Consider the following 25,900-nt stretch of genomic DNA (forward strand, 5'->3'; position numbering starts at 1 on the left):
AGGGTAATCTTACTTTTAAGGCATGTCTCCAATGTTCTTTAGAACAAGGCCATGTAGTGTGTGATGGTGGTGTATTTTGGAGACTGGCGCGCGTAGGTCTCTAGGTAACGTGCTGCACTGTTCTCCGTGTGACACTGCAATCTTGGAGGCCTTGACGTCACTCGTTCTTGCACTGTTCTCTGCATGGCGGTGCGCCTATTTGAATCAATTGTTTCGCTTTCTCTGTTAATTTCATTATTGCAAGGTTAGACTGTACGAAATATGAGTGTTTGCTGCCCTTAAAATGGGAAAATTTTATTAGTTTAATCCTTTACGACAAAAATGAATTTCTTGGTGAGGTTGGGTTTAACCCCAGTTTTTTTTAAACTTGTTCGAGGGGCAGAAATAGGAAATTATAGAGTTGCATCAGAAATTGACGGATCTAATTAACCTATATCATATTGTTTTATACAAGTGCGTTTTAGTGTTAAGAATACTGCTCAGGAAAAAAACACTTCATATCTATTGCAGGTACAGATTGGTGTGGGATTTGTGATGCCACTCAACAAGTGGCATTACATATTCAAGTCTGCTTCCGACGGAAAGTGCCCATTAGAGGTGGCATGGCACCTGTGGACACCAGTGCAAGCAGGTGAAAGCAGCCTGACTGGACAGGCCTGCCGGACAATGTGCCGCGCATCTTGGAAGCTTCCGGCAACACCGGAGAAAGTGGCTGCTTTGAAGAGTAAGTCAACAGTCACCTCATTTGAGAAACATAACTGCATATCTACAAGTTATCTGAATGAGTTAGCATTACATGATGTATACAGAGCGACAAGAAATGCCAAAGCAAGAATGAGGCAAGTGCCTATATATTATATCTTTTTCTTCTGCTGTATATGCACTGTGTCTCGACACACAATTTAAATGTCTCTGTGGGTATGAAAAACAGCACAAGATAATTTCGGGATATGGGTTTCCGGCGAAAATCGCCCACAAAGTTTCCCCCATAATCAGTTTCAATTAAAAACAATCAACAAAGTCGGGTGGCTACACGAGCGGTTAATTTTGACAGGACCTTGATAGCTTGCATTCACCTGCTGCTCATTGTCTTAACAGAAGTGAACATTTAAGCACCTCATTGTCTTTGAAATTTCTAATGTAGACTTGGCATGCGTTATTGTAGCTTTTCACGCTGCAGCTTTCATTTCACTTTTTTGAAATAATGCTTCTCAAGAAAATTGGGTTCCGACAAAGCTTGGCAAATTGTATGGTCTAAAAGAAGCTTTTTAAACTACTGCCGTCCAAAGTGTTGACTGTGGTCAACTGATGTGCTGCTTTACAATCTGCAGCATTCACAGCCATGCAATTTCAAAACACTATTCTGATTATTGGGATGTAAAAGTTATAAACAGGGATAAAGTGCCTCGGAAAGGGTGGCCAACGTTTCGTTAGGAGGACCTATCTTCTCAAAGGCTGCCTCGTCATCCTCGGCATGTTGGTTTTAAAGTGTTAGTAGAGTGACGTCACATGCAGTTGTCAGGAGTGGCTGGTTGTAAAGGGAGAGACTTGAAGGAGAATGAGCGCGGTCACCTGATGTCTGTAAGCATGATTCCTAAGACGTAGGAACAATAGTGGGAGTGGGAAGGCGGGGAGAAAAGGAGAAAAAAAGAGACCAAGACGGAAAGAAAGAACAAGAAAAGAAAAAGAAGGGCATAGGAAGGTGTTAGGGAAGCAAGAGGTTAGGGAGCATTCAGGGGTGTCTTTGGCAGCATGTTCTTGTGGCTTTAAAGGAGCCGGTGAGGCGGTCAGTGCTCGACTAACAAAAACAACCGGAAAAGACATTAGTTGAAAGAATGACTTGAGTAGCATAGCAGCAATGCGTCGGATAATTTAGAAGGAGTTAAGATGGCAGCAAGGAGTCTGGAATGCAGTGCATAGGGTAGCTGGAAGGCAGCGGCACGGTCTTTCTAGGGACGTTAGTCCCAGTAGCTCAACGTAGGTGTCGTCACAGCGGTATGCAGAAGTGGCGATACCCTGTGTGGCTGAGGCACCGAAGAAGGTATCCTGGCGCCTGGGATTTTGGAATATGTTGGTGAGGGTGTTTCGAAAAAATAGAATAAAGAACAGACAAATATGGGGGTGAACTGAAACTGGAATAACAAATAAGAGGGTGGCATGAGCAAAAGCGGGCGGAAGCAGATGTACATGGGAAAACATATTTATGCGAACATATTTATGGGGATTCTACAGACTTCCTATTGCGCTGCACTGACAGGCCCCACACATAGCTACGATACACAGACGACATATTCATAATATGGTGACATGGTCAAGACAGCCTAGATAAATATGTAGGATTTCTAAATTCTTTTCAGCCAACAATAAAATTCGCATCAAAATCTTCAGTGGAGCGCATAAAGTTTCTGGACTAAACAATATACATTGACACTGGGACACTAATGACAATGCTGTATGGAAACCTTTTGACAAACAACAGTACCTAGAATATACAAGCCACCATCAAGCCACATTGCAAAGAAGGCATCTTTAAAGGCCAAGCACATGGCTACGTCACATGTGTGTTGAAAACCAAGACTACATAGATAGACTTGATCACCCTAAAGAAACCCTATCAAACGGGAACCACCCAAAGAGTGCCCTTCAGAAAGCCTGCACCGATGCAACCAAACTTGACTGAGCCGACGTGCTCAAGCCCCACCCTAGGATCACAAGAACAGCGCCTCTTCTTACTACTAAATTCTCACACTCCCAAACATGAACAACATCCTCAATAAATACTACCCAATTCTCACCAGCAACCAGAAACAAGATTTTTCCCGCCCTGCCCAGAGTAGTCTTGAGATGCAACACTATAATATTAAGGATATTCTTGTATGTGCCAAACTAAAAACAACGAAGTTAGGAACCAGTCCCTGTGGCCGCCCGGGTGCTCTACATGCAAACATATTTAATCTACTACTACAGTAATAAGTACAGCATCAAATTACTCAAACAACGTAACTTCGAGTTTCATCTGCACATCAAGCAATGTAGTCTACTGTCTAGAATGTGCCACTTGTAGCACATAATACATAGGTGAGACAGGACAAAAAAATCATAAAAGACTGAACGGTCACCGCGCAGATACAAAACAATTTACCTAAAGGAGTAGCCAGCCACTTCAATGAACATGTCATATGTGACAAAGCAAGGCTCTGTAGACTACAAATTTCCGCTCACCTCGCTAGAGGAAATATCTGGAATCATACCTCATACACAAGTTTAAATGCCTACATCCAATGGGAATCAATTTAACACAGCAACTTAGAATCTTTAAAAACTTAAAAGCTGCAACTTAAATCGGAAAGCCTCTTGTCATCAACCAAGGCGCAAAACACATTGTGCCACCAGCTAAACTTAATTCTTAACCTCACCTATTCCACCGTTTCTAATTTTTACCTGATTACTACTCAATTTAATATATTCTTTCGTGTTTTAATGTTTATATCAACTGTATGACCCCTTTTCCCATGTACACCTGCCTCCGCCCGCTTTTGCTCATGTAACCCTCCTATTTGTTATTCCACTTTCAGTTCCCCCCTTTTGTCTGTTTTCTATCATATTTTTTGAACACCCTCACCACCACAATCCAAAATCCCAGATGCCAGGATACGTTTTTCTGCGCATCAGTCACACAGGGTATCACCAGCTCTATATACCACTGTGACGACACCTGCGTTGAGCTACTGAGGCTGACATCCCTAAAACACCATGCCTCTGCCTGCCAGCTACCACATACATTGCATCCCAGACTCCTTGTCGCCATCTTAATTTCTTCAACATTACCCGACGCGTTTCTGCTACGCTACTCAAGTCATTCTTTCAACTGATATCTTTTGGGGTCTTTTTTGTTACTCGCACACTGACCGCCTGACCAGTTCTTCTAAAACGGCAGAAAGATGCCGCCAATGACACTCCTGAATGCTCCCTAACCCCTCACTTCCTTAACACGCTCCCATGCCCTTCTTTTTCTTGTCTTTCTTTTTTTGCCTCTTGGCATCTCTTTTTTTCTCCTTTTCTTTTGTTTCTTTTCTCGCCGCCTTCCTATTCTTACGGTCTTGTGCCCTCGTCTTAGGAACCATGCTTACAGACGTCAGACGACAGCGCTCATTCTCTTTAAAGTCTCTCCCTTTACAACCAGCTGCCACTGACAACAACTGCACGTGATGTCACCCTACTAGTCCTTTAAAACTAACATGGCAAGGCTGACCAGGCCACTTTTGACGAAGATAGCTCAAAAGTTCGTCAGCCTTTCTGAGGCACCTCATCCATGTTTATAACCTTCATACCACTGTGTGCTATTCCATCTGTCAGCCGCTTTCTTGATTTTAGATGTTCTGATTAATTAAGTTTGTAAGACATGGCCTATCAGCACTTTCGGCATACTTTCAGTGATCTCATTTTATTTAAGCATAAGAATGAGGAAAGAACTGCTACACAAAGAAAGCATCTCGAACATTAGTCGCATGTACGCTCTGATCTGCATAGCTGATCTTGTTCTACGCAAAGCATCCTAAAATTTTCATGCCTCTTGTCGGTGCCAAGAAAAGCAAGGTGCTGGGCATCATGCGGAATTCCAGCGCTTTCCGCCAGCCTGGATTAGAAAGGACTGTATAGTGTGGCTGTAACTGGCATTCTTCTGCCAAGATTCAATTGTTTTATGGATCAAAGTACCAGGTACTCTTGTAGTCGCATCAACACTCTGCCGAAGATTTCATTTCCTACATAAATATGTTTTTTTTTAAACAGACGAGCATGAAAGATTGCTCTGTATTACGTTAAGATGCTTCTTTGGGCTTTTTTTACATTGAAGATGTAGGTTACCTTAGCAAAGTAGCAATATGGAGATTGAAAAGTAGAAAAAAAATGGCAGATCCCATGCACTGTGAGAATCGATGTACACGAAGCACACATTGTTTGCTTTGATTGACAATAATTAACGGTGATGTTAGTGGCAAGTTTGTAATTTTTTCAGTGTTTAGTCCAATACGAAAGTGGCGAGTTGATGTTAAGCATTACCTTGCATGCACCACTTCTGTTTGTCTGCATAGCCCACAGAACACACAGGGAGATGTGTTTGCTTGAGGCGTTGTTGCGAGTCATTGTTCATAATCACTGAGAAGGAATGGAGCGTTGTCATTGCCTCACATGGCGCACCGCATCATGGCAGAAATATTAAACTTTAATTGAATTATGAGGCTGTGCATACTTCAATTAGCTATTGTAATTGTATGTATACAATGTATACATAAATTCGCGGTCTGCACTACATTTCACTGCGTAGCGAAGACGCTCCTGTTCTGTGTGACACTTCTTTCAAGTCTGGGGGTCCTCGACGTCGAGTGCACGCCTTGCTGGCGCGTGTTAATGGGCTCCTTCTATATACATGGCGAACACACTGTTGAGATTCCAGCTCAAAGCGCTCTCTTCAGACTAAGGACGATTCTAATGTTTACACTATCACAGCCCAGCAGCTGCATTTTTCTGGCATAGAAATTAAAACCAGCACAGCACGTGCAATACACACTAACGGTGAAATGCTGGGGCAGCAGCGCCGGTCAGGATGTGCAGAGGTGAGCGCCATCTAGTAATGTTGCAAGAAATCCAACGGCACGCATGACAAGACCATAGCAGCTGCAGCGCCCGTAATGTTGGGAGAAGAGGCAAAAAAAGCTTCACTTTAAAACATTAGTTGCCATCATTTGCAGCTAAATAAAGCTTGCAAGCCAGCCATTATACAGCTTTTACATGAAATCTTTTATGCCTATATGGCAAATGCTAAAGTTACGACTTCCTCACCAACTGCACGAGCAACAAGTAAAGCTAACAAATGATAGAATGGACAAATCAGACAGCTTGCACCTTGCATCTCCCCTGCATGCGTTAGAGACAGTGTAGCCAAATTGTGGCTCTCTGAATTTGACAGGAATGTGGGTGGTTGAAGAGCAGACAAATTATGCAAAATCAGAAGCCAAATATCCACCCCATAAGGCTTTGAGTACAGCTCCCATGTGTCTAAATTTTGCAGTTAAGCCAACCTCCAGATGAGAAGAGGCGTGGCTTTGGCAAAAAACATACAAAAATTCCATGTAAATCTGCAAAACAATGTGATGCATGTGTATGCATACTCACTGCAAATAAACCTGTGCTGGCTTGCGTCCTGGGTAGCATGTTTGTGTCTGACATTTGCTGCATTTTGTTATCTTAAACTTTTTTTGAAGTGATTAGAGCAGATTTCCTTCATTCACTTATTGCTAGAAATCATTGGAAAAACAATTTACTTATATATTTATTGCACTCTCCTTTTAGACTGCCTGGCGAAATACATAAGTCACCATCCAATGATGCCACCTGCACCACATCCGGAGAACCACCTTGCTTCCCTGCGAAAGCACCTTTGGAGCTCTCTTACACAAGCAGGACGCCAGAGCAAGCGAGTGGAAAAGTAAATACAGTACAAGTCCAGTGATGCTTTTTCAATAAAGTGTGATGATATGCTACGTAGTATGGTGCTTTACATATTGATTTGTTATGGCATGAAAATAGCCGCATCTTGGCAACATGTATATACAGACTGTACACTTCACAAGACTCAACATCACATAAAGATAACCCGTCATGAGCTTCCGAATGGCAATGGCTGCTCCTTCAATTCATCACACAACTTGCCTTTGACGTGCTGCGCCCACGATGATATCCAACCCAGTGCCCACCGTGCCACCCATCACCCACCGTGCCGCCCAGCACCCACTGTGCCCAGCAACCACCATGCTGCCCAGCGCCCGCCGTGCCCAGCACCCGCCGTGCCCAGCAACCACCATGCCGCCCAGCACCCACCGTGCCACCCGTCACCCACCATGTCACCCAGCACCCACCATGCCACCCGTCACCCAGCATGCCACCCACTACCATAATCCACCATGATGATGGATGATGGATTCCACTATGCCCAGCATCGGGCAAATTTTCAATAGGGATGTGCATGCTTAACAAGCGTTTTGGCACAAATCCATGCGCGGGTGCTAAAAAGAGCAGCTTCGGCATGCTTAGCACGTCATTTGGTAGAAATCACGTGCGCGTTCTGCCAAAAGCACCATTTGCATGCATATCTTGTGGTTTTGCAGAAAACAACGTCCTCGTCTACGAAAAGATTCATGTGCATGCTTAAAACGCGTTTTGGCACAAATCCATGCGCGGGTGCTAAGAGCAGCATCGGCATGCTTAGCACGTCGTTTGGTGGAAATACACGTGCGCGTTCTGCCAAAAGCACCATTTGCATGCATATCTTGTGGTTTTGCAGAAAACAACGTCCGCGTCTGCCAAAAGATGCATGTGCATGCTTAAAACGCGTTTTGGCACAAATCCGTGCGCGGCTGCTAAAAAAGAGCAGCATCGGCATGCTTAGCATGTCGTTGGGTAGAAATCCACGTGCGCGTTCTGCCAAAAGCACCATTTGAATGCATATCTTGTGGTTTTGCAGAAAACAACGTCCGAGTCTACCAAAAGATGCATGTGCATGCTTTACAAGCGTTTTGCCACAAATCCATGCGCGGGTGCTAAAAACAGCATCGGCATGCTTAGCACGTCGTTTGGTAGAAATCCACGTGCGCGTTCTGCCAAAAGCACCATTTGCATGCATATCTTGTGGTTTTGCAGAAAACAACGCCCGCGTCTACCAAAAGGTGCATGTGCATGCTTAAAACGCGTTTTGGCACAAATCCATGCGCGGGTGCTAAAAAGAGCAGCTTCGGCATGCTTAGCACGTCATTTGGTAGAAATCACGTGCGCGTTCTGCCAAAAGCACCATTTGCATGCATATCTTGTGGTTTTGCAGAAAACAACGCCCGCGTCTACCAAAAGGTGCATGTGCATGCTTAAAACGCGTTTTGGCACAAATCCATGCGCGGGTGCTAAAAAGAGCAGCTTCGGCATGCTTAGCACGTCATTTGGTAGAAATCACGTGCGCGTTCTGCCAAATGCACCATTTGCATGCATATCTTGTGGTTTTGCAGAAAACAACGTCCTCGTCTACGAAAAGATTCATGTGCATGCTTAAAACGCGTTTTGGCACAAATCCATGCGCGGGTGCTAAGAGCAGCATCGGCATGCTTAGCACGTCGTTTGGTAAAAATACACGTGCGCGTTCTGCCAAAAGCACCATTTGCATGCATATCTTGTGGTTTTGAAGAAAACAACGTCCGCGTCTGCCAAAAGATGCATGTGCATGCTTAAAACGCGTTTTGGTACAAATCCATGCGCGGGTGCTAAAAAGAGAGCTTCGGCATGCTTAGCACGTCGTTTAGTAGAAATCCACGTGCGCGTTCTGCCAAAAGCACCATTTGAATGCATATCTTGTGGTTTTGCAGAAAACAACATCCGCGTCTACCAAAAGATGCATGTGCATGCTTAACAAGCGTTTTGGCACAAATCCATGCGGGGGTGCTAAAAACAGCATCGGCATGCTTAGCACGTCGTTTGGAAGAAATCCACGTCCGCATTCTGCGAAAAGCACCATTTGCATGCATATCTTGAGGTTTTGCAGAAAACAACGTCCGCGTCTACCAAAAGATGCATGTGCATGCTTAAAACGCGTTTTGGCACTGATCCGTGCGCTTGTGCTAAAAAAAGCAGAATCGGCATGCTTTGCACGTCGTTTGGTAGAAATACACGTGCGCGTTCTGCCAAAAGCACCATTTGCATGCATATCTTGTGGTTTTGCAGAAAACAACGTCCGCGTCTGCCAAAAGATGCATGTGCATGCTTAAAACGCGTTTTGGCACAAATCCGTGCGCGGCTGCTAAAAAAGAGCAGCATCGGCATGCTTAGCATGTCGTTGGGTAGAAATCCACGTGCGCGTTCTGCCAAAAGCACCATTTGAATGCATATCTTGTGGTTTTGCAGAAAACAACGTCCGCGTCTACCAAAAGATGCATGTGCATGCTTTACAAGCGTTTTGCCACAAATCCATGCGCGGGTGCTAAAAACAGCATCGGCATGCTTAGCACGTCGTTTGGTAGAAATCCACGTGCGCGTTCTGCCAAAAGCACCATTTGCATGCGTATCTTGTGGTTTTGCAGAAAACAACGCCCGCGTCTACCAAAAGGTGCATGTGCATGCTTAAAACGCGTTTTGGCACAAATCCATGCGCGGGTGCTAAAAAGAGCAGCTTCGGCATGCTTAGCACGTCATTTGGTAGAAATCACGTGCGCGTTCTGCCAAAAGCACCATTTGCATGCATATCTTGTGGTTTTGCAGAAAACAACGCCCGCGTCTACCAAAAGGTGCATGTGCATGCTTAAAACGCGTTTTGGCACAAATCCATGCGCGGGTGCTAAAAAGAGCAGCTTCGGCATGCTTAGCACGTCATTTGGTAGAAATCACGTGCGCGTTCTGCCAAATGCACCATTTGCATGCATATCTTGTGGTTTTGCAGAAAACAACGTCCTCGTCTACGAAAAGATTCATGTGCATGCTTAAAACGCGTTTTGGCACAAATCCATGCGCGGGTGCTAAGAGCAGCATCGGCATGCTTAGCACGTCGTTTGGTAAAAATACACGTGCGCGTTCTGCCAAAAGCACCATTTGCATGCATATCTTGTGGTTTTGAAGAAAACAACGTCCGCGTCTGCCAAAAGATGCATGTGCATGCTTAAAACGCGTTTTGGCACAAATCCATGCGCGGGTGCTAAAAAGAGAGCTTCGGCATGCTTAGCACGTCGTTTAGTAGAAATCCACGTGCGCGTTCTGCCAAAAGCACCATTTGAATGCATACCTTGTGGTTTTGCAGAAAACAACATCCGCGTCTACCAAAAGATGCATGTGCATGCTTAACAAGCGTTTTGGCACAAATCCATGCGGGGGTGCTAAAAACAGCATCGGCATGCTTAGCACGTCGTTTGGAAGAAATCCACGTCCGCATTCTGCGAAAAGCACCATTTGCATGCATATCTTGAGGTTTTGCAGAAAACAACGTCCGCGTCTACCAAAAGATGCATGTGCATGCTTAAAACGCGTTTTGGCACTGATCCGTGCGCTTGTGCTAAAAAAAGCAGAATCGGCATGCTTTGCACGTCGTTTGGTAGAAATACACGTGCGCGTTCTGCCAAAAGCACCATTTGCATGCATATCTTGTGGTTTTGCAGAAAATAACGTCCGCGTCTACCAAAAGATGCATGTGCATGCTTAAAACGCGTTTTGGCACAAATCCATGCGCGGGTGCTAAAAAGAGCAGCTTCGGCATGCTTAGCACGTCGTTTGGTAGAAATCCACGTGCGCGTTCTGCCAAAAGCACCATTTGCATGCATATCGTGTGGTTTTGCAGAAAACTGCGTCCGCGTCTACCAAAAGATGCATGTGCATGCTTAAAACGCGTTTTGGCACAAATCCATGTGCGGGTGCTAAAAAGAGCAGCATCGGCATGCTTTTCACGTCGTTTGGTAGAAATCCACGTGCGCGTTCTGCCAAAAGCACCATTTGCATGCATATCGTGTGGTTTTGCAGAAAACAACGTCCGCGTCTACCAAAAGATGCATGTGCATGCTTAAAACGCGTTTTGGCACAAATCCATGCGCGGGCGCTAAAAAGAGCAGCATCGGCATGCTTTGCACGTCGTTTGGTAGAAATCCACGTGCGCGTTCTGCCAAAAGCACCATTTGCATCCATATCTTGTGGTTTTGCAGAAAACAACGTCCGCGTCTACCAAAAGATGCATGTGCATGCTTAAGAAGCGTTTTGGCACAAATCCATGCGCGGGTGCTAAAAAGAGCAGCTTCGGCATGCTTAGCACGTCATTTGGTAGAAATCACGTGCGCGTTCTGCCAAAAGCACCATTTGCATGCATATCTTGTGGTTTTGCAGAAAACAACGTCCTCGTCTACGAAAAGATTCATGTGCATGCTTAAAACGCGTTTTGGCACAAATCCATGCGCGGGTGCTAAGAGCAGCATCGGCATGCTTAGCACGTCGTTTGGTGGAAATACACGTGCGCGTTCTGCCAAAAGCACCATTTGCATGCATATCTTGTGGTTTTGCAGAAAACAACGTCCGCGTCTGCCAAAAGATGCATGTGCATGCTTAAAACGCGTTTTGGCACAAATCCGTGCACGGCTGCTAAAAAAGAGCAGCATCGGCATGCTTAGCATGTCGTTGGGTAGAAATCCACGTGCGCGTTCTGCCAAAAGCACCATTTGAATGCATATCTTGTGGTTTTGCAGAAAACAACGTCCGCGTCTACCAAAAGATGCATGTGCATGCTTTACAAGCGTTTTGCCACAAATCCATGCGCGGGTGCTAAAAACAGCATCGGCATGCTTAGCACGTCGTTTGGTAGAAATCCACGTGCGCGTTCTGCCAAAAGCACCATTTGCATGCATATCTTGTGGTTTTGCAGAAAACAACGCCCGCGTCTACCAAAAGGTGCATGTGCATGCTTAAAACGCGTTTTGGCACAAATCCATGCGCGGGTGCTAAAAAGAGCAGCTTCGGCATGCTTAGCACGTCATTTGGTAGAAATCACGTGCGCGTTCTGCCAAAAGCACCATTTGCATGCATATCTTGTGGCTTTGCAGAAAACAACGCCCGCGTCTACCAAAAGGTGCATGTGCATGCTTAAAACGCGTTTTGGCACAAATCCATGCGTGGGTGCTAAAAAGAGCAGCTTCGGCATGCTTAGCACGTCATTTGGTAGAAATCACGTGCGCGTTCTGCCAAATGCACCATTTGCATGCATATCTTGTGGTTTTGCAGAAAACAACGTCCTCGTCTACGAAAAGATTCATGTGCATGCTTAAAACGCGTTTTGGCACAAATCCATGCGCGGGTGCTAAGAGCAGCATCGGCATGCTTAGCACGTCGTTTGGTAAAAATACACGTGCGCGTTCTGCCAAAAGCACCATTTGCATGCATATCTTGTGGTTTTGAAGAAAACAACGTCCGCGTCTGCCAAAAGATGCATGTGCATGCTTAAAACGCGTTTTGGCACAAATCCATGCGCGGGTGCTAAAAAGAGAGCTTCGGCATGCTTAGCACGTCGTTTAGTAGAAATCCACGTGCGCGTTCTGCCAAAAGCACCATTTGAATGCATATCTTGTGGTTTTGCAGAAAACAACATCCGCGTCTACCAAAAGATGCATGTGCATGCTTAACAAGCGTTTTGGCACAAATCCATGCGGGGGTGCTAAAAACAGCATCGGCATGCTTAGCACGTCGTTTGGAAGAAATCCACGTCCGCATTCTGCGAAAAGCACCATTTGCATGCATATCTTGAGGTTTTGCAGAAAACAACGTCCGCGTCTACCAAAAGATGCATGTGCATGCTTAAAACGCGTTTTGGCACTGATCCGTGCGCTTGTGCTAAAAAAAGCAGAATCGGCATGCTTTGCACGTCGTTTGGTAGAAATACACGTGCGCGTTCTGCCAAAAGCACCATTTGCATGCATATCTTGTGGTTTTGCAGAAAATAACGTCCGCGTCTACCAAAAGATGCATGTGCATGCTTAAAACGCGTTTTGGCACAAATCCATGCGCGGGTGCTAAAAAGAGCAGCTTCGGCATGCTTAGCACGTCGTTTGGTAGAAATCCACGTGCGCGTTCTGCCAAAAGCACCATTTGCATGCATATCTTGTGGTTTTGCAGAAAACAACGTCCGCGTCTACCAAAAGATGCACGTGCATGCTTAAAACTCGTTTTGGTACAAATCCGTGCGCGGGTGCTCAAAAGAACAGTATTGGCATGCTATGCACGTCGTTTGGTAGAAATCCACGTGCGCGTTCTGCCAAAAGCACCATTTGCATGCATATCGTGTGGTTTTGCAGAAAACAACGTCCGCGTCTACTAAAAGATGGATGTGCATGCTTGAAACGCGTTTTGGCACAAATCCATGCGCGGGCGCTAAAAAGAGCAGCATCGGCATGCTTTGCACGTCGTTTGGTAGAAATCCACGTGCGCGTTCTGCCAAAAGCACCATTTGCATCCATATCTTGTGGTTTTGCAGAAAACAACGTCCGCGTCTACCAAAAGATGCATGTGCATGCTTAACAAGCGTTTTGGCACAAATCCATGCGCGGGTGCTAAAAATAACAGCATCGGCATGCTTTGCAGGTTGTTTGGTAGAAATCCACGTGCGCGTTCTGCCAAAAGCACCATTTGCATCCATATCTTGTGGTTTTGCAGAAAACAACGTCCGCGTCTACCAAAAGATGCATGTGCATGCTTAAAACGCGTTTTGACACAAATCCATGCGCGGGTGCTAAAAAGGGCAGCTTCGGCATGCTTAGCACATCGTTTGGTAGAAATCCACGTGCGCGTTCTGCCAAAAGCACCATTTGCATGCATATCTGGTGGTTTTGCAGAAAACAACGTCCGCGTCTACCAAAAGATGCATGTGCATGCTTAAAACGCGTTTTGGCACAAATCCGTGCGCGGCTGCTAAAAAAGAGCAGCATCGGCATGCTTAGCATGTCGTTGGGTAGAAATCCACGTGCGCGTTCTGCCAAAAGCACCATTTGCATGCATATCTTGTGGTTTTGCAGAAAACAACGTCCGCGTCTACCAAAAGATGCATGTGCATGCTTAAAACGCGTATTGGCACAAATCCATGTGCGGGTGCTAAAAAGAGCAGCATCGGCATGCTTTTCACGTCGTTTCGTAGAAATCCACGTGCGCGTTCTGCCAAAAGCACCATTTGCATGCATATCGTGTGGTTTTGCAGAAAACTGCGTCCGCGTCTACCAAAAGATGCATGTGCATGCTTAAAACGCGTTTTGGCACAAATCCAAGTGCGGGTGCTAAAAAGAGCAGCATCGGCATGCTTTTCACGTCGTTTCGTAGAAATCCACGTGCGCGTTCTGCCAAAAGCACCATTTGCATGCATATCGTGTGGTTTTGCAGAAAACTGCGTCCGCGTCTACCAAAAGATGCATGTGCATGCTTAAAACGCGTTTTGGCACAAATCCATGTGCGGTTGCTAAAAAGAGCAGCATCGGCATGCTTTTCACGTCGTTTGGTAGAAATCCACGCGCGCGTTCTGCCAAAAGCACCATTTGCATGCATATCGTGTGGTTTTGCAGAAAACTGCGTCCGCGTCTACCAAAAGATGCATGTGCATACTTAAAACGCGTTTTGGCACAAATCCATGTGCGGGTGCTAAAAAGAGCAGCATCGGCATGCTTTTCACGTCGTTTGGTAGAAATCCACGTGCGCGTTCTGCCAAAAGCACCATTTGCATGCATATTGTGTGGTTTTTCAGAAAACTGCGTCCGCGTCTACCAAAAGATGCATGTGCATGCTTAAAACGCGTTTTGGCACAAATCCATGTGCGGGTGCTAAAAAGAGCAGCATCGGCATGCTTTTCACGTCGTTTGGTAGAAATCCACGTGCGCGTTCTGCCAAAAGCACCATTTGCATGCATATTGTGTGGTTTTTTAGAAAACTGCGTCCGCGTCTACCAAAAGATGCATGTGCATGCTTAAAACGCGTTTTGGCACAAATCCATGTGCGGGTGCCAAAAAGAGCAGCATCGGCATGCTTTTCACGTCGTTTGGTAGAAATCCACGTGCGCGTTCTGCCAAAAGCACCATTTGCATGCATATCGCGTGGTTTTGCAGAAAACTGCGTCCGCGTCTACCAAAAGATGCGTGTGCATGCTTAACACGCGTTTTGGTACAAATCCATGTGCGGGTGCTAAAAAGAGCAGCATCGGCATGCTTTTCACGTCGTTTGGTAGAAATCCACGTGCGCGTTCTGCCAAAAGCACCATTTGCATGCATATCGTGTGGTTTTGCAGAAAACTGCGTCCGCGTCTACCAAAAGATGCATGTGCATGCTTAAAACACGTTTTGGCACAAATCCATGTGCGGGTGCTAAAAAGGGCAGCATCGGCATGCTTTTCACGTCTTTTGGTAGAAATCCACGTACGCGTTCTGCCAAAAGCACCATTTGCATGCATATCGTGTGGTTTTTCAGAAAACTGCGTCCGCGTCTACCAAAAGATGCATGTGCATGCTTAAAACGCGTTTTGGCACAAATCCATGTGCGGGTGCTAAAAAGAGCAGCATCGGCATGCTTTTCACGTCGTTTGGTAGAAATCCACGTGCGCGTTCTGCCAAAAGCACCATTTGCATGCATATCGTGTGGTTTTGCAGAAAACTGCGTCCGCGTCTACCAAAAGATGCATGTGCTTGCTTAAAACGCGTTTTGGCACAAATCCATGTGCGGGTGCTAAAAAGAGCAGCATCGGCATGCTTTTCACGTCGTTTGGTATAAATCCACGTGCGCGTTCTGCCAAAAGCACCATTTGCATGCATATCGTGTGGTTTTGCAGAAAACTGCGTCCGCGTCTACCAAAAGATGCATGTGCATGCTTAAAACGCGTTTTGGCACAAATCCATGTGCGGGTGCTAAAAAGAGCAGCATCGGCATGCTTTTCACGTCGTTTGGTAGAAATCCACGCGCGCGTTCTGCCAAAAGCACCATTTGCATGCATATCGTGTGGTTTTCCAGAAAACTGCGTCCGCGTCTACCAAAAGATGCATGTGCATGCTTAAAACGCGTTTTGGCACAAATCCATGTGCGGGTGCTAAAAAGAGCAGCATCGGCATGCTTTTCATGTCGTTTGGTAGAAATCCACGCGCGCGTTCTGCCTAAAGCACAATTTGCATGCATATCGTGTGGTTTTGCAGAAAACTGCGTCCGCGTCTACCATGAGATGCATGTGCATGCTGAAAATGCGTTTTGGCACAAATCCATGTGCGGGTGCTAAAAAGAGCAGCATCGGCATGCTTTTCACGTCGTTTGGTAGAAATCCACGTGCGCGTTCTGCCAAAAGCACCATTTGCATGCATATCGTGTGGTTTTGCAGAAAACTGCGTCCGCGTCTACCAAAAGATGCATGTGCATGCTCAAAACGCGTTTTGGCACAAATCCATGTGCGGGTGCTAAAAAGAGCAGCATCGGCATGCTTTTCACGTCGTTTGGTAGAAATCCACGCGCGCGTTCTGCCTAAAGCACAATTTGCATGCATATCGTGTGGTTTTGCAGAAAACTGCGTCCGCGTCTACCAAAAGATGCATGTGCATGCTTAAAACGCGTTTTGGCACAAATCCATGTGCGGGTGCTAAAAAGAAGAGCATCGGCATGCTTTTCACGTCGTTTGGTAGAAATCCACGTGCGCGTTCTGCCAAAAGCACTATTTGCATGCATATCGTGTGGTTTTTCAGAAAACTGCGTCCGCGTCTATCAAAAGATGCATGTGCATGCTTAAAACGCGTTTTGGCACAAATCCATGTGCGGGTGCTAAAAAGAGCAGCATCGGCATGCTTTTCACGTCGTTTGGTAGAAATCCACGTGCGCGTTCTGCCAAAAGCACCATTTGCATGCATATCGCGTGGTTTTGCAGAAAACAACGTCCGCGTCTACCAAAAGATGCGTGTGCATGCTTAACACGCGTTTTGGCACAAATCCATGTGCGGGTGCTAAAAAGAGCAGCATCGGCATGCTTTTCACGTCTTTTGGTAGAAATCCACGTACGCGTTCTGCCAAAAGCACCATTTGCATGCATATCGTGTGGTTTTTCAGAAAACTGCGCCCGCGTCTACCAAAAGATGCATGTGCATGCTTAAAATGCGTTTTGGCACAAATCCATGTGCGGGTGCTAAAAAGAGCAGCATCGGCATGCTTTTCACGTCGTTTGGTAGAAATCCACGTGCGCGTTCTGCGGAAAGCACCATTTGCATGCATATCGTGTGGTTTTGCAGAAAACTGCGTCCGCGTCTACCAAAAGATGCATGTGCATGCTTAAAACGCGTTTTGGCACAAATCCATGTGCGGGTGCTAAAAAGAGGAGCATCGGCATGCTTTTCACGTCGTTTGGTAGAAATCCACGTGCGCGTTCTGCCAAAAGCACCATTTGCATGCATATCGTGTGGTTTTGCAGAAAACTGCGTCCGCGTCTACCAAAAGATGCATGTGCATGCTTAAAACGCGTTTTGGCACAAATCCATGTGCGGGTGCTAAAAAGAGCAGCATCGGCATGCTTTTCACGTCGTTTGGTAGAAATCCACGTGCGCGTTCTGCCAAAAGCACCATTTGCATGCATATCGTGTGGTTTTGCAGAAAACTGCGTCCGCGTCTAGCAAAAGATGCATGTGCATGCTTAAAACGTGTTTTGGCACAAATCCATGTGCGGGTGCTAAAAAGAGCAGCATCGGCATGCTGTTCACGTCGTTTGGTAGAAATCCACGTGCGCGTTCTGCCAAAAGCACCATTTGCATGCATATCGTGTGGTTTTGCAGAAAACTGCGTCCGCGTCTACCAAAAGATGCATGTGCATGCTTAAAACGCGTTTTGACACAAATCCATGTGCGGGTGCTAAAAAGAGCAGCATCGGCATGCTTTTCACGTCGTTTGGTAGAAATCCACGTGCGCGTTCTGCCAAAAGCACCATTTGCATGCATATCGTGTGGTTTTGCAGAAAACTGCGTCCGCGTCTACCAAAAGATGCATGTGCATGCTTAAAATGCGTTTTAGCACAAATCCATGTGCGGGTGCTAAAAAGAGCAGCATCGGCATGCTTTTCACGTCGTTTGGTAGAAATCCACGCGCGCGTTCTGCCAAAAGCATCATTTGCATGCATATCGTGTGGTTTTGCAGAAAACTGCGTCCGCGTCTACCAAAAGATGCATGTGCATGCTTAAAACGCGTTTTGGCACAAATCCATGTGCGGGTGCTAAAAAGAGCAGCATCGGCATGCTTTTCACGTCGTTTGGTAGAAATCCACGCGCACGTTCTGTCAAAAGCACAATTTGCATGCATATCGTGTGGTTTTGCAGAAAACTGCGTCCGCGTCTACCAAAAGATGCATGTGCATGCTTAAAACGTGTTTTGGCACAAATCCATGTGCGGGTGCTAAAAAGAGCAGCATCGGCATGCTTTTCACGTCGTTTGGTAGAAATCCACGTGCGCGTTCTGCCAAAAGCACTATTTGCATGCATATCGTGTGGTTTTTAGGAAAACTGCGTCCGCGTCTACCAAAAGATGCATGTGCATGCTTAAAACGCGTTTTGGCACTAATCCATGTGCGGGTGCTAAAAAGAGCAGCATCGGCATGCTTTTCACGTCGTTTGGTAGAAATCCACGTGCGCGTTCTGCCAAAAGCACCATTTGCATGCATATCGCGTGGTTTTGCAGAAAACTGCGTCCGCGTCTAACAAAAGATGCGTGTGCATGCTTAACACGCGTTTTGGCACAAATCCATGTGCGGGTGCTAAAAAGAGCAGCATCGGCATGTTTTTCACGTCGTTTGGTAGAAATCCACGTGCGCGTTCTGCCAAAAGCACCATTTGCAAGCATATCGTGTGGTTTTGCAGAAAACTGCGTCCGCGTCTACCAAAAGATGCATGTGCATGCTTAAAACGCGTTTTGGCACAAATCCATGTGCGGGTGCTAAAAAGAGCATCATCGGCACGCTTTTCACGTCTTTTGGTAGAAATCCACGTACGCGTTCTGCCAAAAGCACCATTTGCATGCATATCGTGTGGTTTTTTAGAAAACTGCGTCCGCGTCTACCAAAAGATGCATGTGCATGCTTAAAACGCGTTTTGGCACAAATCCATGTGCGGGTGCTAAAAAGAGCAGCATCGGCATGCTTTTCACGTCGTTTGGTAGAAATCCACGTGCGCGTTCTACCAAAAGCACCATTTGCAAGCATATCGTGTGGTTTTGCAGAAAACTGCGTCCGCGTCTACCAAAAGATGCATGTGCATGCTTAAAACGCGTTTTGGCACAAATCCATGTGCGGGTGCTAAAAAGAGCAGCATCGGCATGCTTTTCACGTCGTTTGGTAGAAATCCACGTGCGCGTTCTGCCGAAAGCACCATTTGCATGCATATCCTGTGGTTTTGCAGAAAACTGCGTCCGCGTCTACCAAAAGATGCATGTGCATGCTTAAAACGCGTTTTGGCACAAATCCATGTGGGGGTGCTAAAAAGAGCAGCATCGGCATGCTTTTCACGTCGTTTGGTAGAAATCCACGCGCGCGTTCTGCCAAAAGCACAATTTGCATGCATATCGTGTGGTTTTGCAGAAAACTGCGTCCGCGTCTACCAAAAGATGCATGTGCATGCTTAAAACGCGTTTTGGCACAAATCCATGTGCGGGTGCTAAAAAGAGCAGCATCGGCATGCTTTTCACGTCGTTTGGTAGAAATCCACGTGCGCGTTCTGCCAAAAGCACTATTTGCATGCATATCGTGTGGTTTTTCAGAAAACTGCGTCCGCGTCTACCAAAAGATGCATGTGCATGCTTAAAACGCGTTTTGGCACAAATCCATGTGCGGGTGCTAAAAAGAGCATCATCGGCATGCTTTTCAAGTCTTTTGGTAGAAATCCACGTACGCGTTCTGCCAAAAGCACCATTTGCATGCATATCATGTGGTTTTTCAGAAAACTGCGTCCGCGTCTACCAAAAGATGCATGTGCATGCTTAAAACGCGTTTTGGCACAAATCCATGTGCGGGTGCTAAAAAGAGCAGCATCGGCATGCTTTTCACGTCGTTTGGTAGAAATCCACGTGCGCGTTCTGCCAAAAGCACCATTTGCAAGCATATCGTGTGGTTTTGCAGAAAACTGCGTCCGCGTCTACCAAAAGATGCATGTGCATGCTTAACACGCGTTTTGGCACAAATCCATGTGCGGGTGCTAAAAAGAGCAGCATCGGCATGCTTTTCACGTCGTTTGGTAGAAATCCACGTGCGCGTTCTGCCAAAAGCACCATTTGCATGCATATCGTGTGGTTTTGCAGAAAACTGCGTCCGCGTCTACCAAAAGATGCATGTGCATGCTTAAAACGCGTTTCGGCACAAATCCATGTGGGGGTGCTAAAAAGAGCAGCATCGGCATGCTTTTCACGTCGTTTGGTAGAAATCCACGCGCGCGTTCTGCCAAAAGCACAATTTGCATGCATATCGTGTGGTTTTGCAGAAAACTGCGTCCGCGTCTACCAAAAGATGCATGTGCATGCTTAAAACGCGTTTTGGCACAAATCCATGTGCGGGTGCTAAAAAGAGCAGCATCGGCATGCTTTTCACGTCGTTTGGTAGAAATCCACGTGCGCGTTCTGCCAAAAGCACTATTTGCATGCATATCGTGTGGTTTTTCAGAAAACTGCGTCCGCGTCTACCAAAAGATGCATGTGCATGCTTAAAACGCGTTTTGGCACAAATCCATGTGCGGGTGCTCAAAAGAGCAGCATCGGCATGCTTTTCACGTCTTTTGGTAGAAATCCACGTACGCGTTTTGCCAAAAGAACCATTTGCATGCATATCGTGTGGTTTTTCAGAAAACTGCGTCCGCGTCTACCAAAAGATGCATGTGCATGCTTAAAACGCGTTTTGGCACAAATCCATGTGCGGGTGCTAAAAAGAGCAGCATCGGCATGCTTTTCGCGTCGTTTGGTAGAAATCCACGTGCGCGTTCTGCCAAAAGCACCATTTGCATGCATATCGTGTGGTTTTGCAGAAAACTGCGTCCGCGTCTACCAAAAGATGCATGTGCATGCTTAAAACGCGTTTCGGCACAAATCCATGTGGGGGTGCTAAAAAGAGCAGCATCGGCATGCTTTTCACGTCGTTTGGTAGAAATCCACGTGCGCGTTCTGCCAAAAGCACTATTTGCATGCATATCGTGTGGTTTTTCAGAAAACTGCGTCCGCGTCTACCAAAAGATGCATGTGCATGCTTAAAACGCGTTTTGGCACAAATTCATGTGCGGGTGCTCAAAAGAGCAGCATCGGCATGCTTTTCACGTCTTTTGGTAGAAATCCACGTACGCGTTTTGCCAAAAGAACCATTTGCATGCATATCGTGTGGTTTTTCAGAAAACTGCGTCCGCGTCTACCAAAAGATGCATGTGCATGCTTAAAACGCGTTTTGGCACAAATCCATGTGCGGGTGCTAAAAAGAGCAGCATCGGCATGCTTTTCGCGTCGTTTGGTAGAAATCCACGTGCGCGTTCTGCCAAAAGCACCATTTGCATGCATATCGTGTGGTTTTGCAGAAAACTGCGTCCGCGTCTACCAAAAGATGCATGTGCATGCTTAAAACGCGTTTTGGCACAAATCCATGTGCGGGTGCTAAAAAGAGCAGCATCGGCATGCTTTTCACGTCGTTTGGTAGAAATCCACGTGCGCGTTCTACCAAAAGAACCATTTGCATGCATATCGTGTGGTTTTGTAGAAAACTGCGTCCGCGTCTACCAAAAGATGCATGCGCATGCTTAAAACGCGTTTTGGCACAAATCAATGTACGGGTGCTAAAAAGAGCAGAATCGGCGTGCTTTTCACGTCGTTTGGTAGAAATCCACGTGCGCGTTCTGCCAAAAGCACCATTTGCATGCATATCGTGTGGTTTTTCAGAAAACTGCGTCCGCGTCTACCAAAAGATGCATGTGCATGCTTAAAACGCGTTTTGGCACAAATCCATGTGCGGGTGCTAAAAAGAGCAGCATCGGCATGCTTTTCACGTCGTTTGGTAGAAATCCACGTGCGCGTTCTGCCAAAAGCACCATTTGCATGCATATCGCGTGGTTTTGCAGAAAACTGCGTCCGCGTCTACCAAAAGATGCGTGTGCATGCTTAACACGCGTTTTGGCACAAATCCATGTGCGGGTGCTAAAAAGAGCAGCATCGGCATGCTTTTCACGTCGTTTGGTAGAAATCCACGTGCGCGTTCTGCCAAAAGCACCATTTGCATGCATATCGTGTGGTTTTGCAGAAAACTGCGTCCGCGTCTACCAAAAGATGCATGTGCATGCTTAAAACGCGTTTTGGCACAAATCCATGTGCGGGTGCTAAAAAGAGCAGCATCGGCATGCTTTTCACGTCTTTTGGTAGAAATCCACGTACGCGTTCTGCCAAAAGAACCATTTGCATGCATATCGTGTGGTTTTTCAGAAAACAGCGTCCGCGTCTACCAAAAGATGCATGTGCATGCTTAAAACGCGTTTCGGCACAAATCCATGTGCGGGTGCTACAAAGAGCAGCATCGGCATGCTTTTCGCGTCGTTTGGTAGAAATCCACGTTCGCGTTCTGCCAAAAGCACCATTTGCATGCATATCGTGTGGTTTTGCGGAAAAATGCGTCCGCGTCTACCAAAAGATGCATGTGCATGCTTAAAACGCGTTTTGGCACAAATCCATGTGCGGGTGCTAAAAAGAGCAGCATCGGCATGCTTTTCACGTCGTTTGGTAGAAATCCACGTGCGCGTTCTGCCAAAAGCACCATTTGCATGCATATCGTGTGGTTTTTCAGAAAACTGCGTCCGCGTCTACCAAAAGATGCATGTGCATGCTTAAAACGCGTTTTGGCACAAATCCCTCTGCGGGTGCTAAAAAGAGCAGCATCGGCATGCTTTTCACGTCGTTTGGTAGAAATCCACGTGCGCGTTCTGCCAAAAGCACCATTTGCATGCATATCGTGTGGTTTTGCAGAAAACTGCGTCCGCGTCTACCAAAAGATGCATGTGCATGCTTAAAACGCGTTTTGGCACAAATCAATGTGCGGGTGCTAAAAAGAGCTGCATCGGCATGCTTTTCACGTCGTTTGGTAGAAATCCACGGGCGCGTTCTGCCAAAAGCACCATTTGCATGCATATCGTGTGGTTTTGCAGAAAACTGCGTCCGCGTCTACCAAAAGATGCATGTGCATGCTTAAAACGCGTTTTGGCACAAATCCATGTGCGGGTGCTAAAAAGAGCAGCCTCGGCATGCTTTTCACGTCGTTTGGTAGAAATCCACGTGCGCGTTCCGCCAAAAGCACCATTTTCATGCATATCGTGTGGTTTTGCAGAAAACTGCGTCCGCGTCTACCAAAAGATGCATGTGCATGCTTAAAACGCGTTTTGGCACAAATTCATGTGCGGGTGCTAAAAAGAGCAGCATCGGCATGCTTTTCACGTCGTTTGGTAGAAATCCACGTGCGCGTTCTGCCAAAAGCACCATTTGCATGCATATCGTGTGGTTTTGCAGTTAACTGCGTCCGCGTCTACCAAAAGATGCATGTGCATGCTTAAAACGCCTTTTGGCACAAATCCATGTGCGGGTGCTAAAAAGAGCAGCATCGGCATGCTTTTCACGTCGTTTGGTAGAAATCCACGTGCGCGTTCTGCCAAAAGCACCATTTGCATGCATATAGTGTGGTTTTGCAGAAAACTGCGTCCGCGTCTACCAAAAGATGCATGTGCATGCTTAAAATGCGTTTTGGCACAAATCCATGTGCGGGTGCTAAAAAGAGCAGCATCGGCATGCTTTTCACGTCGTTTGGTAGAAATCCACGTGCGCGTTCTGCCAAAAGCACCATTTGCATGCGTATCGTGTGGTTTTGCAGAAAACCGCGTCCGCATCTACCAAAAGATGCATGTGCATGCTTAAAACGCGTTTTGGCACAAATCAATGTGCGGGTGCTAAAAAGAGCAGCATCGGCATGCTTTTCACGTCGTTTGGTAGAAATCCACGTGCCCGTTCTGCCAAAAGCACCATTTGCATGCATATCCTGTGGTTTTTCAGAAAACTGCGTCCGCGTCTACCGAAAGATGCATGTGCATGCTTAAAACGCGTTTTGGCACAAATCCATGTGCGGGTGCTAAAAAGAGCAGCATCGGCATGCTTTTCACGACGTTTGGTAGAAATCCACGTGCGCGTTCTGCCAAAAGCACCATTTCCATGCATATCGTGTGGTTTTGCAGAAAACTGCGTCCGCGTCTACCAAAAGATGCATGTGCATGCTAAAAACGCGTTTTGTCACAAATCAATGTGCGGGTGCTAAAAAGAGCTGCATCGGCATGCTTTTCACGTCGTTTGGTAGAAATCCACGGGCGCGTTCTGCCAAAAGCACCATTTGCATGCATATCGTGTGGTTTTGCAGAAAACTGCGTCCGCGTCTACCAAAAGATGCATGTGCATGCTTAAAACGCGTTTTGGCACAAATCAATGTGCGGGTGCTAAAAAGAGCAGCATCGGCATGCTTTTCACGTCGTTTGGTAGAAATCCACGTGCGCGTTCTGCCAAAAGCACCATTTGCATGCATATCGTGTGGTTTTTCAGAAAACTGCGTCCGCGTCTACCGAAAGATGCATGTGCATGCTTAAAACGCGTTTTGGCACAAATCCATGTGCGGGTGCTAAAAAGAGCAGCATCGGCATGCTTTTCACGACGTTTGGTAGAAATCCACGTGCGCGTTCTGCCAAAAGCACCATTTCCATGCATATCGTGTGGTTTTGCAGAAAACTGCGTCCGCGTCTACCAAAAGATGCATGTGCATGCTAAAAACGCGTTTTGGCACAAATCAATGTGCGGGTGCTAAAAAGAGCAGCATCGGCATGCTTTTCACGTCGTTTGGTAGAAATCCACGTGCGCGTTCTGCAAAAAGCACCATTTGCATGCATATCGTGTGGTTTTGCAGAAAACTGCGTCCACGTCTACCAAAAGATGCATGTGCATGCTTAAAACGCGTTTTGGCACAAATCCATGTGCGGGTGCTAAAAAGAGCAGCATCGGCATGCTTTTCACGTCGTTTGGTAGAAATCCACGTGCGCGTTCTGCCAAAAGCACCATTTGCATGCATATCGTGTGGTTTTGCAGAAAACTGCGTCCGCGTCTACCAAAAGATGCATGTGCATGCTTAAAACGCGTTTTGGCACAAATCCATGTGCGGGGTGCTTAAAAAGAGCAGCATCGGCATGCTTTTCACGTCGTTTGGTAGAAATCCACGTGCGCGTTCTGCCAAAAGCAACATTTGCATGCATATCGTGTGGTTTTGCGGAAAACTGCGTCCGCGTCTACCAAAAGATTCATGTGCATGCTTAAAACGCGTTTTGGCACAAATCCATGTGCGGGTGCTAAAAAAGAGGCAGCATCGGCATGCTTTTCACGTCGTTTGCTAGAAATCCACGTGCGCGTTCTGCCAAAAACACCATTTGCATGCATATCGAGTGGTTTGGCAGAAAACTGCGTCCGCGTCTACCAAAAGATGCATGTGCATGCTTAAAACGCGTTTTGGCACAAATACATGTGCGGGTGCTAAAAAGAGCAGCATCGGCATGCTTTTCACGTCGTTTGGTAGAAATCCACGAGCGCGTTCTGCCAAAAGCACCATTTGCATGCATATCGTGTGGTTTTGCAGAAAACTGCGTCCGCGTCTACCAAAAGATGCATGTGCATGCTTAAAACGCCTTTTGGCACGAATCCATGTGCGGGTGCTAAAAAGAGCAGCATCGGCATGCTTTTCACGACGTTTGGTAGAAATCCACGTGCGCGTTCTGCCAAAAGCACCATTTGCATGCATATCGTGTGGTTTTGCAGAAAACTGCGTCCACGTCTACCAAAAGATGCATGTGCATGCTTAAAACGCGTTTTGGCACAAATCCATGCGCGGGTGCTAAAAAGAGCAGCATCGGCATGCTTTTCACGTCGTTTGGTAGAAATGCACGTGCGCCTTCTGCCAAAAGCACCATTTGCATGCATATCGTGTGGTTTTGCAGAAAACTGCGTCCACGACTACCAAAAGATGCATGTGCATGCTTAAAACGCGTTTTGGCACAAATCCATGTGCGGGTGCTAAAAAGAGCAGCATCGGCATGCTTTTCACGTCGTTTGGTAGAAATCCACGTGCGCGTTCTGCCAAAAGCACCATTTGCATGCATATCGTGTGGTTTTGCAGAAAACTGCGTCCGCGTCTACCAAAAGATGCATGTGCATGCTTAAAACGCGTTTTGGCACAAATCCATGTACAGGTGCTAAAAAGAGCAGCATCGGCATGCTTTTCACGTCGTTTGGTAGAAATCCACGTGTGCGTTCTGCCAAAAGCACCATT

At 46.5% G+C, this 25,900-nt stretch overlaps 1 long non-coding RNA gene across 1 annotated transcript; it reads left to right on the plus strand.

Moving 5' to 3' along the window:
- The first annotated feature begins 322 nt into the window (after positions 1 to 322).
- Positions 323 to 6,546, plus strand: LOC142568023 (uncharacterized). The gene is made up of 2 exons (XR_012825342.1): positions 323 to 724; positions 6,352 to 6,546. It is a non-coding gene; the product is annotated as an uncharacterized LOC142568023 (long non-coding RNA).
- Positions 6,547 to 25,900: the final 19,354 nt, after the last annotated feature.

Source organism: Dermacentor variabilis, unplaced genomic scaffold, assembly GCF_050947875.1.
Source record: "Dermacentor variabilis isolate Ectoservices unplaced genomic scaffold, ASM5094787v1 scaffold_151, whole genome shotgun sequence".
Classification (NCBI taxonomy): Eukaryota; Metazoa; Arthropoda; class Arachnida; order Ixodida; family Ixodidae; genus Dermacentor; species Dermacentor variabilis.